Raw genomic sequence first — 13,819 nt, forward strand, 5'->3', positions numbered from 1 at the left:
TCGTCTCTAATGGAATCCTATGTGGAAAATATTTGAACCTTGGGTGAAAGTTGTGAGAATCTTGGGTGAAAACATTAACCCTTTCAGCCTCCACACCCATATACCGCTTTTGGGTCAGAGCGGTTTTTAGCAGCTTCGTATAAATGGTAAAGGTACCTGTGTTGGTCTTCAAATCGGTCCCTGAAGAATCCCTTGGATCCTAGACCAGGACTTCTGCCCAAGAAGAGAATAAGCCCCACCCCCTGCTGAGGATAAGTACTTGCCCCAGAGGCTCTACTGCCCACTAAAGTGCTGGCATTTGACAAGGGGCAGGATTTGGCCTTCATGAGGGAAGGGCTTATGCCTCGTACACACGGTTGGATTTTCCGATGGGAAATGTTGGATGTGAGCTTGTTGGCTGAAAGTCGGACCGTGTGTACGCTCCATCGGACATTTGTTGTCTGACTTTTTCTGCCAACAAATGTTGGCTAGCAGGTTCTCAAATTTTCCACCAACAAAACTTTGTTGTGGGAATTTCCGATCGTGTGTGCACAAGTCTGACGCACAAAAGTTCACGCACGCCCGGAATCAAGTATGAGCCGGAAGCGCCAGGTCTTGTAAAACTAGCGTTCGTAATGGAGAGATCACATGACTATAGAACTTCTTTTTTTTATCAGCTCGTCGTACGTCTTGTACGCCACTACGTTCGGAATTGTTGGCCAACATTTGTGTGCCGTGTGCAGGGGCAGACTGACCATTCGGGGCACTCAGGCTCTGCCCGAGGGCCCCATGCCACTAAGGGGCCCCATCAGAGTTGCCAGCCTCAATAAAACCAGCGACAGTATGTAAAAATCTGTGTTTTTTTTTTAAAAATCCCAAAATTATAGCTGCCCCGCCTCTCCAGTACCTTTTCAGTGTGTGTGTGTATACTGTGTGTGTATATTGTGTGTCTGTGTGTATATACTGTATGTGTGTGTATACTGTGTGGCCCCATAATCTTCTCCTATTGCCCGGGGCCCCATAATCTTCTCCTATTGCCCGGGGGCCCCATAATCTTCTCCTATTGCCCGGGGGCCCCATGAGTTGTCAGTCCGCCCCTGGCCATGTGTATACAAGACAAGTTGGAGCCAAAAACCTTCGAACAAAAATCCACAGTTTTGTTGTCGGGAAGTCCGAACGTGTGGACGTTGCATTCCAGTATAACTCCAGCCAAATCTATTCTTTTTTATTTGGATAGATTAGGGAAAGGTTGGATTCCTCTGCCAAGTTTTCATTGCTGAGATTCTTAAATGGAGCGGTTCGGAGAAGATACGAAATGTCTTGAAGATTACAGAAGAAGAGCCGGATTGGAATGTGATTGGCCACTAGAGACAGGGACGTAACTATAGGGGGTGCAGCAGTTGCGACCGCAACTGGGCCATGTGATGCAGGGGGCCCATCCAGCCCCCTCTACATATGGCCAGCAGCAGCATAGGCAGCTAGGGGTACCAGTGCACCATGCACACGGGTGGCTGGAGGTGGAGGGTGACTAGCAGAGCTCCATGCTCGACTATCGCACTGGCTGCTCTTTAGTTGTGAATTCCCCGCATGACCTGTGTCCTCGGCCGGCTCCTCAGAGTACCCCTCTCCTGCTCCATGCATTGCCGCTCAGTCCGATGTCTGTTCTCCCCAGGCCAACATGGATGAGTGCGCGGCCTACAGCTTGGTCATGGTGAGTGAAAGGACCCCATCCCCCACACACCATTACTTACCCCCTCCATCTCCCCCTGGGGACAGAGGCCCCTTCTCACGTGGGGACATGTACCCCCATCTCCCCTGGGGACAGGGACCCCTTCTCACCTGTGGGCAGTAACTTCATCTGCCCTGGAGAAAAGGACCTCATCTCTTCTGGGGATGGGGACCCCATCCTGCCTAGGGACAGTCCCCCAATGGGGCACCTAAAAATAGAAAAATAAATAATAAAAAAAACTACTGATACTAGTGGTGGAACTACAGGGCTCACAAAGGTCATACCTGTGACCACACCCTGGAGTTCCACCGCCGGACTCGGAGGGAAGGGCCCTGACTGGGGTTCAGGGGGGCCCTTCATGGTTTCTTGCATCGGGGCCCTGAAGGTTCTAGTTATGCCACTGACTAGAGACCTCATTGGTGGTCATGCTACAACAGATTCTTCAGCAAAGTGAATATGAATGAGTAATTACACAACTATAGTCACAGGAAACAATGTTTCTTTTTTATAAAATAAAGGCTTATTGAGTAGGTAGGTTACAGAGCAGGGTGCTCCACAATAGCAGAGGTTACGGAGGTAAGTGTATACAGGATAACAAATGATCTACAATGTATAACAAGATGCCAATAATGTTTCTCCTGCAGAACTGAACTGATCAGAAGCCTCTTATCTCATTGATCGTTATTTCTAAATCGTTCTTTTTTTCTGCTTCTCCACTTACTGGAGTGATGTTGGAGGTGACAAACCTCACGTTGTTCTTGCAGCGCTCCAGGAGAAGCGTCACTCCCTCCATTTTGCTTTGATATTCCTTAGCGGAGAGAAGTTTGCTGAGCTCCTTCAGTTGCTCCGTCACTTCCGCTGCCCGGACCAGCGGCCTTCCAGGGACCGGGGATTCCTGCGCTTCTGCTTCCACATCTGCAGGTCTGGTAATGCTACAGAAAAAAAAAATATGTTTTATTTATTCCAAACTGATCCTCAGGATCCAGAGAGAGGACAAGTTCTCATATGTCATAGCTGTCCATAGCTGTCCATGGCTGTCCATGGCGTTCCCTCCGGGGACAATGCAGGCTGCACACCAAGGCCCCCATTGTAAAGATGGAGCAACTTTGTAGTGTCCAAGGGAATCTCCTCCCTGCTATAATTATATATATATATATATATATATATATACACAGTGCCTTGCGAAAGTATTCGGCCCCCTTGAACTTTTCAACCTTTTGCCACATTTCAGGCTTCAAACATAAAGATATAAAATGTTTATTTTTTGTGAAGAATCACCAACAAGTGGGACACAATTGTGAAGTGGAACGAAATCTATTGGATTTTTGAAACTTTTTTAACTAATAAAAAAATGAAAAGTGGGGCGTGCAAAACGATTCGGCCCCCTTGTGTTAATACTTTGTAGAGCCGCCTTTTGCTGCGATTACAGCTGCAAGTCGCTTGGGGTGTCTCTATCAGTTTTGCACATCGAGAGACTGAAATTCTTGCCCATTCTTCCTTGCAAAACAGCTGGAGCTCAGTGAGGTTGGATGGAGAACGTTTGTGAACAGCAGTTTTCAGCTCTTTCCACAGATTCTCCATTGGATTCAGGTCTGGACTTTGGACTTGGCCATTCTAACACCTGGATACGTTTATTTGTGAACCATTCCTTTGTAGATTTTGCTGTATGTTTGGGATCATTGTCTTGTTGGAAGATAAATCTCTGTCCCAGTTTCAGGTCTTTTGCAGACTCCAACAGGTTTTCATCCAGAATGGTCCTGTATTTGGCTGCATCCATCTTCCCCTCAATTTTAACCATCTTCCCTGTCCCTGCTGAAGAAAAGCAGGCCCAAACCATGATGCTGCCACCACCATGTGTGACAGTGGGGATGGTGTGTTGAGGGTGATGAGCTGTGTTGCTTTTACGCCAAACATATCGTTTTGCATTGTGGGCAAAAAGTTGGATTTTGGTTTCATGTGACCAGAGCACCTTCTTCCACATGTTTGGTGTGTCTCCCAGGTGGCTTGTGGCAAACTTTAGACGAGACTTTTTATGGAAATCTTTGAGAAATGGCTTTCTTCTTGCCACTCTTCCATAAAGGGCAGATTTGTGCAGTGTACGACTGATTGTTGTCCTATGGACAGACTCTCCCACCTCAGCTGTAGTTCTCTGCAGTTCATCCAGAGTGATCATGGGCCTCTTGGCTGCATCTCTGATCAGTCTTCTCCTTGTCTGAGCTGAAAGTTTAGAGGGACAGCCAGGTCTTGGTAGATTTGCAGTGGTCTGATACTCCTTCCATTTCAAAATGATCGCTTGCACAGTGCTCCTTGGGATGTTTAAAGCTTGGGAAATCTTTTTGTATCCAAATCCGGCTTTAAACTTCTCCACAACAGTATTACGGACCTGCCTGGTGTGTTCCTTGGTCTTCATGATGCTCTCTGCGCTTTCAACAGAACCCTGAGACTATCACAGAGCAGGTGCATTTATACAGAGACTTGATTACACACAGGTGGATTCTATTTATCACCATCAGTCATTTAGGACAACATTGGATCATTCAGAGATCCTCGCTGAACTTCTGGAGTGAGTTTGCTGCACTGAAAGTAAAGGGGCCGAATAATTTTGCACGCACCACTTTTCAGTTTTTTATTTGCTAAAAAAGTTTAAAATATCCAATAGATTTCGTTCCACTTCACAATTGTGTCCCACTTGTTGGTGATTCTTCACAAAAAATTTAAATTTTATATCTTTATGTTTGAAGCCTGAAATGTGGCAAAAGGTTGAAAAGTTCAAGGGGGGTGAATACTTTCGCAAGGCACTGTATATATATGTATATACACACAGACACACGCACACTTTACCTTTCCTCTGGTTGCTGGACATCCTGGGTCATCACGGCGGCGCTATTCTTCTGAGGAGGACGCTGGCTTCTAGCGGACGGGATCTCGGAGACGCTGTCACTCAGCTCCTGGAATAATCATCATATCATGTATTATAAAGTTTGTGTAAAACAAGGATGTCCAAACTGCGGCCCGTGGGCCGGATGTGGGCACTATCCCTCCCAATGATACCAGAGATGGGAAACAAATTCTCTCACTGACACCAATGATTATTTTACTCCCGCTGACCACCAAGCCTATGCCATTGATTACTCCCTCCGATGCCAGGGCATTTTCTATACCCATTGGCCACAGTCCGGCCCCCTTCACATTTGAAGGGCAGTAAGCTGGCACTTTGTTTTTAGAACATTTGGAGACCCCTGGTGTAAAACCTGAAATATGAGGCATATGAGGCACATCACACAGCTCACATACTTTCTGCTTCACAGTGGCGATGAGGTCACGGAGCTCATGTGACAGGATCAAACGTTCCATCTGCACCTCAAACTTGGGATGAGCCATGACCAGGCTGAACATCCGACGTCCGTAAAACCTGCAATACGGGTGATCATTATTACAATGTGTGGAATACACTCAGGACTGTAGGTGGGGGAGTTGGTCACTTAAATCCTCCCTCCGCCCCCCCCCCCCCCTTCAGTCTTGCACAGTTGTAGCGGCTCTTCTCATGGACTGGAATGTCTTACTCTGATGTCACTGCACACTGTGAGCTTCTCACAATGGGCATTAGAAGCTGCAGAAAGTCAGATAAACCCTGCCTCATTTCCTAAGAGGAGGACATCCAGTGTCCCTGGCCCCGCACCCTTTGAATTTTCTTTGGATTCGGGGGGGCGGTCTGCAGGGGGAGGAGGGGAGGTACATGGGGGAATCAGATGTGGTCAGCACAGGGAGGGGGGTCAGTACGGTGGGATGGTGGGAGGACAATTACAGAACGATGCACTGTGTCTGTGTCTCTCCCTCCAGCAGCTAAAAGCTGGCAGGAGGGAGAGGAGAGAAAACAGCTTTCCGCTACTGAAGGGAGAGACACAGACACAGTGCATCATTCTGTACTTGTCCTTCTAGCCCTCCGTGCCAATTCTCTGGGCCCTCCTGTGTTCCTGGGCCCCCTACAGGAGGCCTGGTGGTACCCCTTATCGGCGGCCCTGATGGCATGTGTGAGTTGCCCTGGGCAGAGGAAAAGGGGCCCCTCCAAGGAAGGGAGCTATAAAATAATCCCATAATAAGTCAAAGTCCATCAAATGGCATGGGTGGGAGGGTGACATCTGTATGAAAGTACCTGGTGTCCTGCTGTCCATCCTGAACCAGTCTGACGAGGGTGCGGAGGAAGGTGTCTGTACTTTCTCTGGTTCCACACAGAAGTTTCTGGGCCCCCAGGAGCTCCATCACCCTGAGCAGATGTTTGGCCGTACATTTCCTCACTGCGCTGTTTCGGTGACTGTGGAGGAGAACGGCACAAATTACAACCTCAGGAGACCACAATGGGCATCAACGTCTCCTTATACCTCTATGGTGCCCCAAGAGATGGCAACATTTAATGGGCACAGCTTTGCCAGTGTGCCCGGGCTCCTCATGTAAATGGCTCTTTTGGAACGCCAATCCCCCCCCCAGGCTCTCAGCATCCTTATACTGCAATGCTAGAGTTACACCTCCAAGTGGACCTATTTTGTTCACATTAAAAGATACCGACAGGGACAACATGTGCAAAAAAAAGGCTTGTTTTACCACTTATTGGCTTCTCAAGAAACAAGCTGCCAGAAAGGTAAGTATATGTAGGCAAGGCCACTTAGAAATCATGGGGCCCCATATATCCTTCCTGATGAGGCCCCCCAACCTCGCCTACAAAGGGGTGTAGCAGAACAGCAGCACTGACTTTATCCACCTACGCCCCAGAAATGAAAAAAAAAAAAGTCCCTCTTCTGCTTCCACCTCCTGGGCCCCTCTATTGATGGTAATTGAAGCCCTGGTAAGGGAGCAGAAGCGGGGATGTGATCTAGTAAAATCTATTTGTTCACTTAGGAACAATAAATGTGTCGATCAATATTCCTTCTTTGTTCTCCTTTCAGCAGCCTCTTATCATACGGATCAGCTTGTAATGCCGCATTTTCAGGGTCCAGTGTTTTGCGGGAGCTTGCGCTGGTCAGCGCCTCATAGAGCAGCTGGGGGGGTTAGCGGGTGAGCCAGGCTCCTCCCACCTGCCCCCGCCCCCCTCGCCATCTCCCGGGTGTGCCGCAGTGTGGATTTCTATCAGCAAAAAAATAAAAGAGAAAAATTCTATATATTGAAATGCAGTTTGTTTAATGGAAGTGATGTAGAATCTCTCAGTAGTCGTGTAATAAAATAATTATCTCTCGTGTCACCGTTTCTAGATGTGTGTTTTATTTTCATGTGCGGGGACACCGTGTCCTGTAAGTGGCCAGAAACAGATCCTCGTCCGATCGACACCAACAGGCTCTGATTCTGGACACTCCATAATTCCGAAAAATTAGGGGTGCTGAAACCGAAAATGCAGGATGCACTTAGTGGAAAACCGAAAACCTTTATTTTTATATACAATTGTATTATATTTGACTTATTAAATTGAGGATATTAATTAATATGAGATTATTGTTGCCCATTATTGGCACCTTTTTACTGCAAGAAAAGCTCTGGAAAAATGCAGTCTGCAGTCTCTGACCGTCTCTTGTATCGTGTCCTCTCTGACCGTCTCTTGTATCGTGTCCTCTCTGACCGTCTCTTGCATCGTGTCCTCAGTCTATTGACCGTCTCTTGCATCGTGTCCTCAGTCTATTGACCGTCTCTTGCATCGTGTCCTCAGTCTATTGGCCGTCTCTTGCATCGTGTCCTCAGTCTATTGACCGTCTCTTGCATCGTGTCCTCAGTCTCTGACCGTCTCATGCATCGTGTCCTCAGTCTCTGACCGTCTCTTGCATCGTGTCCTCAGTCTATTGGCCGTCTCTTGCATCGTGTCCTCAGTCTATTGACCGTCTCTTGCATTGTGTCCTCAGTCTATTGACCGTCTCTTGCATCGTGTCCTCAGTCTATTGATCGTCTCTTGCATCGTGTCCTCTCTGACCGTCTCTTGCATCGTGTCCTCAGTCTCTGTCTCTTGCATCGTGTCCTCAGTCTCTGACCATCTCTTGCATCGTGTCCTCAGTCTCTGTCTCTTGCATCGTGTCCTCAGTCTCTGACCGTCTCTTGCATCGTGTCCTCAGTCTCTGACCGTCTCATGCATCGTGTCCTCAGTCTCTGACCGTCTCTTGCATCGTGTCCTCAGTCTATTGACCGTCTCTTGCATCATGTCCTCAGTCTATTGACCGTCTCTTGCATTGTGTCCTCAGTCTATTGACCATCTCTTGCATCGTGTCCTCAGTCTATTGATCGTCTCTTGCATCGTGTCCTCTCTGACCGTCTCTTGCATCGTGTCCTCAGTCTCTGTCTCTTGCATCGTGTCCTCAGTCTCTGACCGTCTCTTGCATCGTGTCCTCAGTCTCTGTCTCTTGCATCGTGTCCTCAGTCTCTGTCTCTTGCATCGTGTCCTCAGTCTCTGACCGTCTCTTGCATCGTGTCCTCAGTCTCTGTCTCTTGCATCGTGTCCTCAGTCTCTGACCGCCTCTTGCATCGTGTCCTCAGTCTCTGACCGTCTCATGCATCGTGTCCTCAGTCTCTGACCGTCTCTTGCATCGTGTCCTCAGTCTATTGACCTTCTCTTGCATCGTGTCTGCAGCCTTACTTAAATATCAGCGCCCATCAGAGGCAGCCTACCAGTGTCTGGGTCGTTTAGAGTGGCGATTTCCTGCTGTGTCATGGAGCTGGATTTGAATTTCTCGGGCCGGGAGGCCGCAGTAACGAAGTCCCACCTCCTGTGATGGACGTCACACTGTTTACATTTCCCGCCACTGGATGTGTGTGCCGTCTATTGACACTTTGGGCCCAATCTGGAGTTTTTCACTTAGGGGTGTACTGACTTTTGTTGCCAGCGGTTTAGACATTAATGGCTGTGTGTTGAGTTATTTTGAGGGGACAGGAAATTTACACTGTTATACAAGCTGTACACTCACTACTTTACATTGTAGACAAGTGTCATTTCTTCAGTGTTGTCACATGAAAAGAGAGAAGAAATGTCACTGAGGGGTGTACTTACTTTTGTCACATACTGCATATACTGTACACTCACCGGCCACTTTATTATTTCCTCCTTGCTAGTAGCAGGTCGGACCCCCTTTATTAGATTCCCTATTGGTAGCAATTTTCACCCGTGACCTCAATGTTGGGGGTTATAAGTCCACAGATGGATGTCTGTATTGCTAGGACCCCCCACTCAGGTCACCAACCAATACCCCCCCCACAGAAATCCGGAGCACGGAACCCCACACATCATGGGGGGACTGACACCAATTATTCCCATCACCATGACGATGATAAACAATCACTGATCAAATTCTATGATGAAATATTGGAAATCAATCTACCTTGTTATTTACTTAACCACTTGCTTACTGGGCACTTAAACCCCTCCTCCTGCCCAGACCAATTTTCAGCGCTGATGCACTTTGAATGACAATTACGCGGTCATACAACACTGTACCCAAATGAAATTTTTATCATTTTTTTCCCACAAATAGATATTTCTTTTGGTGGTATTTAATTACAGCTGGCAGATTTATTTTTTGCTAAACAAACAAAAAAAGATGCAAAAAAAATAAAAAAATCATGTTTAATAGTTTGTTATAAAATTTTGCAAACAGGTAATTTTTCTCATTCATTGAAGTGCGCTGATGAGGCGGCACTAGTGGGCACTGATAGGCATAGTTAAGGCGGCACCGATGGGCACAGATAAGGCGGCACCGATGGGCACAGATAAGATGGCACGGATGGGTGGCACTAAGGGGCACTGATAGGTACCACTGATAGATGAGACTGATGGGCACTGATAGGTGGCACTGATGGGCAGCCCTGCTGAGCACTGATGGGCACTGGTAGATGACACTGATGGGCACGGATATGTGGCCCTGGGGTGCAGCACCTTTGTTGAGGCAGGTTGTGGGCACTGCTGGGTGGCACTGTGGGCACTGCTGGGTGGCACTGTGGGCACTGCAGGGTGGCACTGACGGGGGGCACTTATTTTTTTATTATGTTCAGTGATGAGGGGGCAGGTGGGCACTGGCAGGGCAGGCCGTGATCGGGACTAATGTCCCGATCACGGCCGCCGGTGATCGGCTCTTTTTTTTTCTCCTCGCGCTGACAGCGCGAGGAGGAATAATAGCCGATTAACGTCTCCGTTATATCACATGATGAGCTGTCATTGGCTGACAGCTGATCACGTGATAAGGGGTCGGGATCGACCCCTTGCTCGGATCAGTGATCAGGCGAGTCTCATAGACTCGCCGATCACAGAGCGTGCCGCGTGCGCCCCTCGTGCACGGGACGACGTCAATAGACGTAGACCCGGCAAAGGAGATCCGCGCTGTAGCCGTCATTCGGCTATAGCACGGGTCTCAAGTGGTTAAAAATACCCCCCCCCCGGTGATAATTACATTACTGAGGGGTGTACTTACTTTTTTCAGCTACTGTACACCCACCGGATTGGACCCCCCATGACAGTAATTATAACCCCCAATATTGGGGTCACTGACAGCAATTACAACCCCCAACATTGAGGTTACTGGTAGAAATTATAACCCCCAACATTGGGGTCACTGGCAGCAATTACAACCCTCAACATTGGGGTCACAAAGTAATTATAACCACCAATTTTGGGGTCACTGGTAGCAATTATAACCCCCAACATTCGGGTCACTGGCACCAATAATTACCAATAACATTGGGGTCACTGGTAGCAGTTATAACCCCCAACATTGGGGTCACTGGCAGCAATTATAACCCCCAAAATTGGGTTCACTGGCAGCAATTACAACCCCCAACATTGGGGTCACTGTCAGCAATAATAACCCCCAACATTGGGGTCACTGTCAGCAATAATAACCCCCAACATTGGGGTCACTGACAGCAATTGTAACCTCCAACATTGGGGTCACTGGCAGCAATTTTAACCCCCAACATTGGGGTCACTAGTGGCAATTATAACCCCCAACATTGGGATCACTGGCAGCAATTATAACCCCCAACCTTGGGGTCTCTGGAAGAAATTATAATCCCCAACAGTGGGGTCAGTGGTTGCAATTTTATCTCACAACATTGAGGCCACTGGCAGCAATTATAACCCCCAACATTTGGGTCCCTGGTAGTAATTATAACCCCCAACATTGGGGTCCCTGGTAGTAATTATAACCCCCAACATTCGGGTCACTGGCACCAATAATTACCAACAACATTGGGGTCACTGGCAGCAATTATAACCCCCAACATTTGGGTCCCTGGTAGTAATTATAACCCCCAACATTGGGGTCCCTGGTAGTAATTATAACCCCCAACATTCGGGTCACTGGCACCAATAATTACCAACAACATTGTGGTCACTGGCAGCAATTAAAACTCCAACATTGGGGGCACTGGTAACAATTATAACCCCCAACATTGGGGTCACTCTCAGCAATTATAACTCCAAAATTGGGGTCACTGGAACCAAAGGGTCTGGTATGGATATTTAGGGGGACCCCCACGTCAATTTTTTTTTTAAATTTGACACGGGGTTCCACTTAATATCCATGTCAGACCTGAAGGGCCTGGTAATTGAATTTAGGGGAACCCCCACGCTTTTTTTTTTTTTATCAATGAATGAATGAATTGTCGGCTAATACAGAGAACACTCATTGAATGTTCTCTGTATTACGGGAGCCGACAATATAGCCGCAAGTGATTTTAAAAGACTTTTTTTCCTGCACAAATGACACTTTGTGCAGGGACAGTTCTAAGCACGGGAAACATGCGCCCCTTCACAGGCATACTATAGACACCCCCCAGGCACGAAATTTAAAGGAATATTACACTTTTATTGTTTCACTTTAATCATTATTAAAATCACTGCTCCTGAAAAAACAGCCGTTTTTAAAACTTTTTTTTGCATTGATCCATGTCCCCTGGGGCAGGACCCGGGTCCCCAAACACTTTTTAGGACAGTAACTTGCATATAAGCTTTTAAAATTAGCACTTTAGATTGTGAACGTTGGAGTCCCATAGACTTTAATAGGGTTCTAAAGTTCACACGAAGTTTAGGTCTGTTCACAGGTTCTGGTGCGAACCGAACAGGGGGGTGTTCGGCTCATCCCTATTCACAAGCTCCCCCCTGTGTAGTTCTGGGCGGATCCCTCACTTTTCTCATGACCATCCTCACCCCATGAAGGTGAAATCTTCCATGGAGCTCCAGATTGAGGGCGATTGATGGTTATTTTGTATTTCTTCCATTCGTGAATAATCTCTCCAACAGTTGTCTTCTTCTCCTCACCAAGCTTCTTGCTGATGGTCTTGTAGCCCATTCCAGCCTTGTGCAGGTCTCCAATCTTCTCCCCGACATCCTCTGACAGATCTTTGGTCTTCCCCATGATGGTGAGGATTGGAGGGAAGGGATTCTGTGGACAGGCGTCTTCTATACACATAACGAGTTGTCGTTAGGAGAACCTTCTTACATTGACAGGACTAATCTGTGTACCACATGAGCACCTACTGGAGCCAGTCTGTGGGGGGAGGGTTATTGTTGGTTGGTAGGTGTTTTTTCCCCCACTGTATATAGTACATAGCCGGCCTTTCTTTAGCAAAGTTGTGAAGAAGAGCCTAGAAAATACCTGAAAGGTAGCCGAGTGCTCCACCTACTGGCTGACACTGAGAATACAGAACAATCACACCTACCTGCAAGAAATCTATTCTAAGGTGTGTAATAAAATCCATACAAACCCACGACATTCACTTCATTCCTTTACATTTTATCCCATCGCTAATCTGCACTCCACATATAATTCCAGTCTCTGGGGAGAATCTTGGCGATTATGTTGGCCGGGAATCGAACCCGGGTCGTCTGCTTGGAAAGCAGCTGTGCTCACCACTGCACCACCAACACAAAAAGTTGCATGTTTTTGTTGTGTGGGGGGAAACCGGAGTACCCGGGGAAAACCCACGCAAGCACAGGGAGAACATGCAAACTCCATGCAGATGGTGTCCTGGTCAGGTCTTGAACCGAGGACCCCAGTGCTGCAAGACTCACCTCTAAGCCTCTGTGCTGCCCCATCTTAATGTGGAACTTCACCTAAAAAGGGAAGTTCCCCTCCTCCTCCTCCTCCCTCGCTCCTCCTCCGCATCTTCAACCTGAACCCTGAAGGGGCGGGGACAGGACACCTCACCTGGGAATGGAAGGCTTGCTCCTAATAGATGGTGGAGACAGTCCACTGACAATACTGCTTTATATTTGTTGTGTCTTCCCCTTCACACAGCACAACTTCAACAACATTCGAAAAATTTCTACTCACCTGTAAAGGGGGAACTCCATGCAAACAAAATTACCTCCAAAATCTATACCAGACCCCCATCCGTGCACCCAGCCTGGCAGGCCAGGAAAGAGGGGGTGAGCATGCACCTCCCCCAACAGGGGCAGGCTGGGCCGGGGGGCAGGGGCAGCGGACTTATCTAACACCCTCCCCCCCACCAGCGAACTTATCTACCACCCTACCCCCCAGTGGACTTATCTAACACCCTCCCCCCCACCAGCGAACTTATCTAACACCCTCCCCCCACCAGCGGACTTATCTACCACCCTACCCCCCAGTGGACTTATCTAACACCCTCCCCCCCACCAGCGGACTTATCTAACTCCCTCCCCCCCACCAGCCTACTTATCTAACACCCCCCCACCAGCGAACTTATCTAACTCCCTCCCCCCCTCCAGCGGGCTTATCTAACACCCTCCCCCCACCAGCGGACTTATCTAACACCCTCCCCCCACCAGCCTACTTATCTAACACCCTCCCCCCCACCAGCGGACTGATCTAACACCCTCCACCCCACCAGCGGACTTATCTAACACCCTCCCCCCCACCAGCGGACTTATCTAACACCCTCCCCCCACCAGCGGACTGATCTAACACCCTCCCCCCCACCAGCGGACTTATCTAACACCCTCCCCCCACCAGCGGACTTATCTAACACCCTCCCCCCACCAGCCTACTTATCTAACACCCTCCCCCCCACCAGCGGACTTATCTAACACCCTCCCCCCACCAGCGGACTTATCTAACACCCTCCCCCCCACCAGCGGACTTATCTAACACCCTCCCCCCACCAGCGGAC

The 13,819-nt window shown here is 48.4% G+C and overlaps 1 non-coding gene across 1 annotated transcript; it reads right to left on the reverse strand.

Moving 5' to 3' along the window:
- Nucleotides 1-12,524: 12,524 nt before the first annotated feature.
- Nucleotides 12,525-12,596, reverse strand: TRNAG-UCC (transfer RNA glycine (anticodon UCC)). Its single transcript has one exon. It is a non-coding gene; the product is annotated as a tRNA-Gly (tRNA).
- Nucleotides 12,597-13,819: the final 1,223 nt, after the last annotated feature.

The sequence above is a fragment of the Lithobates pipiens genome, unplaced genomic scaffold (genome assembly GCF_037356315.1).
Source record: "Lithobates pipiens isolate NorthernLeopardFrog02 unplaced genomic scaffold, aLitPip1_a1.2 Scaffold_93, whole genome shotgun sequence".
NCBI classification, from domain to species: domain Eukaryota; kingdom Metazoa; phylum Chordata; class Amphibia; order Anura; family Ranidae; genus Lithobates; species Lithobates pipiens.